This window comes from Salvelinus namaycush, chromosome 10 (genome assembly GCF_016432855.1).
Source record: "Salvelinus namaycush isolate Seneca chromosome 10, SaNama_1.0, whole genome shotgun sequence".
Classification (NCBI taxonomy): Eukaryota; Metazoa; Chordata; class Actinopteri; order Salmoniformes; family Salmonidae; genus Salvelinus; species Salvelinus namaycush.
In genome coordinates this window covers 26277948-26283254 of record NC_052316.1, presented here as the reverse complement: position 1 = coordinate 26283254, position 5307 = coordinate 26277948, and the positions used below count along the sequence as shown (strand labels likewise).

At 46.3% G+C, this 5307-nt stretch overlaps 1 pseudogene; it reads right to left on the bottom strand.

Moving 5' to 3' along the window:
• Nucleotides 1-467: 467 nt before the first annotated feature.
• LOC120054269 overlaps nt 468-5307 on the bottom strand; it is a 44888-nt pseudogene continuing 40048 nt past the window's right edge.

The following is a 5307-nucleotide window of genomic DNA, read 5'->3' as shown; positions in this document are numbered from 1 at the left end:
AAATAATGATGAGGTCACTTAGTTTGTTTTATCTCATGTTGAATTAGACTGTGAAAAGAGAGAGAGATACAGATGTAAGATCTTAATCTGAACCAGTTTGCTACAGCAGGAAAATAATCCTGCAGCAACAGGAAATGTGAATTATTATGTGGATTATAATTAATGACATTTTTGTAGTGGTTGAAACAAAATCAAGTCAAAATAAATTAAAAGTGAAAATTACAAACTTCAGAAGCCTTTTTAAACCTCAAATACACTACAAGTTTAAAATGCCCTGCACTGAAGGAATGTTCTCCTGCAACAGGGTGATCCTACATCTGTAGAGTGGGCTCAATGATAACCTGTGATTTGAAATTCTATTAATATCCTTTAGTCTTTTTCAGGTATGAGGTACCTGTTTCCAACCCATCTCTCCCCCCTCCCCTCCTTTCTCTGTCTGATAGGAAGAAGACTCTCTGGACAAAGTTCCAGGATGAGGATGTTCTGCTGCTGAAGCAGCCCGGGACCAAACCTGCTCTCCCTGAGAAACCTAAAGTCCTGCCTCCTCCTCACAGCCCTACAAACTGCCTTCCTTCCCTCAGCTCCACATCACACACACCCTCCAACTCACACTCCCTACCGCATGGTGCTCGACCTTCCCTCCTCTCCTCCCTCCAGGGGCCGGGTGGCATCGCATCCAGAGTCATCGTCAAGGAGGAGAAGGAGAAGAAGGTGAAGGGCAAAGACAAGGATGAGGGAAAGGTGAAATTACTAGGTAAAAAGAAGGCAGGGGCGAAGGCTGATAAAGAGAACGTGCGTGCACACACACATGGGGTTGGTTGGTCAGCGTTGGTAGGTCAGTCCAGTGTTCAGTCTCTTTATTTCCTCCCTTTGTTGATCTGGGCATAGAGAGGATCCTTCCCCTGCAGACAGAGATCCTTCACCTAGGCAGACAGAGAGGAGACACAGTTAACATGTTCGTATTTGCATGACCCACTGGGACTGAACACAGGTCAGCTACTCCCTAGACTCACAGACCCTTTCTCCAGCTGCAACACATGCAGTTCCTGTTGTCAACACCAGATGGCAGTAGCACCCTGCTGCAGACAGAGATATCAGCCATAGTGCAGAGGCTGAGGGTATTGTTGCATAGAGAGTGTGTAGCCCAATCCCAAATGGACCCCTAAACCCTACACCCTATGCACTTGTGAAGATCTGAGAGGATTTTATTGGTCTAAGCAATATGGTGAAACTTCCACCTAGCTTATTAGAGGGCAAGTTGAAGCTACTACACCTGTCAAATCCTCTCCACAAGTACGTAGGGCGTAGGGTTTGGGGGTCCATTTGGGATTGGGCCCTCGTTTGTGTGTGTTCTCTCTCTCCCACCCACCTCAGCCTGTCAGATCCTAACTTTGAACAATGGATCTATCACTGTCGGAGTGTGTGTGTGCACGTGCATGTGTGTGTCTGACACACTGCTGTCTGCCTTCCTCCTACAGCAGTGTGTGAGTATCTGTGGAAACATATCACAGCAGGTTTGATGGAGATGTCCACAGACTACAACAGTCAGAACAGGCCTGTGTTATTATCATACACATTATTACACTGCAGTCAGCCTGTCAGCAGGGAGTTACATAGGTTCACTCTGACACGTGATTGGCTGACTGGTCCAGCACTTCCATATCTGACTCCTAAGTGGAATGACCATATTTGAGAATTCTATTGTATGCAGATGGAACCTTTGAGTGTGTGAGTCAAATACATGTACATTTGCGTGTATGTCAGTATGTGGCCGAGTGATTAGACCACAAACATACCTCTGGCCTCTCTCCTTCTACTCCCCCCCTCTGGCTCCTCAGTGATTGGGTTTAGGGTTCTTCCTAAATATAAACTAATGCTAATTCATATCACCCAGTTATTAGTGGTGGCAGCCCAGTATTACTGATAAAACCACTGACATGACATATTTCCCTGTGTGTGGGCCTGACTGACACCACCTATCATTACACCCACACTATAAGAAGTGTGTCAGCTTTTAATCTACTGACTACAATATGGACTACTGCCAACCACAAGTCTGTGTGTGTGTGTGTGTGTGTGTGTTTGATAAAGGGAAGCCACTGCCATAGGAGAAAAGTCTCTACAATACAACACTGACTATCTCCAACCCTGAACTGCAGTCCAGAACATATACATTTGACATCATATTACATTTGACATCACATAACATCATGTACAGTACAGTATATACACTGAGTGTACAAAACATTAAGGACACCTTCCTAATATTGAGTTCCACCCCCCCTTTGCGCTCATAACAGCCTCAATTTGTTGGTGCATGGACTCCACAAGGTGTCGAAAGAGTTCCGCAGGGATGCTGGGTGGTGGACCATTCTTGATACACGCAAGAAACCTTTGAGTGTGAAAAACCCAGCAGCATTGCAGTTCTTGACACAAACTGGTGCGCCTGGCACCTACTACCATACCCCTTTCAAAGGCACTTAAAGGCACTTGCCTTCTGAATGGCACACATACACAATCCATGTCTCAATTGTCTCAAGGCTTAAAAATCCTTCTTTAACCCGTCTCCTCCCCTTTCATCTACACTGATTGAAGTGGATTTAACAAGTGACATCAATAAGGGATCATAGCGTTCACCTGGATTCACCTGGTCAGTCTATGTCATGGAAAGAGCAGGTGTCCTTATTGTTTTTTACACTCAGTGTACATTGAACATCAAGATGTAGAAAATGCATCCGAGACAAACAAAATGACATCATGACAGCGTGCCCATGCATGGTGAGTTTTAAACACACACACATCCTTTATTGAGATACTCACACACCTCTGGTGGCTACAGGGAGAGAGAACACAGACACAACAAGACGCAACACACACAACAAGCACACACACAGACGCAGAAGCACACACATGCGCAGTTGGATAATCACACAACCCAACCACAGGCAGTCAGACACACCATGCTATCATCAGAGGATGCAGCAGACAGGATAAGTGAGAGGACAAGAAAAAGGGAAGGCTGGAGAGAAAGAGAGAATAGAGAGACAGAATAGAGAGGGTGAACAGAAGATCAGTAAAGGTAAGGTGTGTGTGGAGAAGGCAGGCTTACAGAAAGCAAAGGAAGGAGGGAGGAGAAGGAGGAGAGGAAGGTTGGATAGATACCTACCCAGCACCCAGCCAGCGTCTATCTAGCTGTTGGCAGGTGGACTGATTTGGGCTGGACTAGAAACTGCTGTCTCACTGGGACAAGGAGACCCAGACCCACACGCCTGGAGAGGAGAGGAGAGGAGAGGAGAGGAGAGGAGAGGAGAGGAGAGGAGAGGAGAGGAGAGGAGAGGAGAGGAGAGGAGAGGAGAGGAGAGGAGAGGAGAGGAGAGGAGAGGAGAGGAGAGGAGAGGAGAGGAGAGGAGAAGGAAAGAAGGAAGGAAGGAAGGAAGGAAGGAAGGAAGGAAGGAAGGAAGGAAGGAAGGAAGGAAGGAAGGAAGGAAGGAAGGAAAAGAGAAAGAGAAAGAGGGAGAAGAGAAGGAAGGAGATGAGAAGGAAGGAGATGAGAAGGAAGGAGAAGGAAGGAGAAGAGAAGGAAGAAAGAAGAGCAAGAAAGTAAGGGAATATAGAAAAAGATAAATAGTTGTAGTTGAAAGCAGGATATGAAAAGAGGAGATTATAGGCAGGGACAGAGCAGCAATGTACTAAAGGAGAGAAAGGACACACGCACACACTGAGGACTTATAACAACTTTTTTAGAGTGCACTCTATTGATCCCTGAAACGCTCTTTACACCTCCCTCACCACAGAGAGAGTGGGAGGATGTTTCTCTCTCTTGCTCTCCTTCTCTCTATACAGGCCTGTTTCATTAGGTTGCGTAAAGCGTAATGTTGACTGTTGCTGTCGAGAGCAGTCAACTGACATCTCTAATGCTGAGAATGCCCTACTTTCTCTCTCTCTCTGGCTCTCTCTTTTTTTCTTTCCCTTTCACTAATTCAGGTTTTGTTCCATAACAACAGGAATATGAGCTCCACTGGCTCAGCTGAGTCACACTTCTTTCAGAGAGAGAGAGAGAGAGGGGTGGAGGGCAGGGGGAGAGAGAAGATAGAGTACTTGGGAATTGACTGACTGGCATACAGAATCAATGGTAGAAAGCATCGTTTCCAATTCCGTTTTTTTTTACCATTGTCGGGTTTGTGACCCCAGTGCTTTCCCATTCCGCTCTCTCTATGTATCTGTCTCACTGCACTGTTTCTGTACCTATCATTCTGTCTCTCCCTCCCTCTCTTTCTCTCTCATTCACTCTCTCTCACTGTCATTCTCTCTTTCACTCTGTCTCACACTTTCTCATTCTCTCTCGCTTTCTCTCCTTCTCTCCCGCTCTTGAATCCAGGTATATAATAAATATGAATTGCCCTAGAAAAGACCCTAGTTCATCAGCTGAATAATAACAGGGTGCTATAGAGCAAGTGATGTATGGCGCTACCTGCTAACATTAACAACAGCTTAATGATCTATCTGACACCTCCAGCAGCTCATTTAACACTTTACTGTCCACACACACACACACACACACACACACACACACACACACACACACACACACACACACACAGACAGACACACACACACACACACACACACACACACACACACACACACACACACACACACACACACACACACACACAGGCCAGCCACGAGAGTAGCCAATCACAGAGAGTGATTACCTAGTCCATAGTGCTGATTCACAGCCTATTCATATACAGATCTCATTTCACACCCACACTCACACACACACACACACAAGTACTCACCGCGTCCTCCTCTCCACTTCGACTGGGGCTGCCCTCGACCTCACCGAACGAGTCATCTGTGGAGGGGTCGGTGGCGTCTGTGGGAGGGTCACTGATGTGGTCAATGTGGTCACTAACGTGAGACGCCGCCGATTTAGATGGAGAACTCTGTCTGGGGGCCGGTGTCGGAGCTGGGGGAGGATAGGGGGGAGGGGAGGAGAGGGGGGATGAGAGGGGGGAGGGGTGGAGAGAGAGAGATGGAAGTACAGAGATTCAGCATTCTTCTTGAGTTGAAATCAGATAAAATACCTCCCCAGCAACTGTCTCTCTGTAGCTTTATTGATGATGATGACAAATTACAATGAATTAAATGAGATACAGAAAATCAAAAAGACAGGGAGTTGAGGCAAAAATGGAGGTAGAGCGGTATGAGGGGTGAAGGGAGGAGAGAACTTCCAAACAGAGAGTAATTTCACTATTAACACAAATCAAATAGCCATGAGTGTATACATACGTGAGTTAGTGG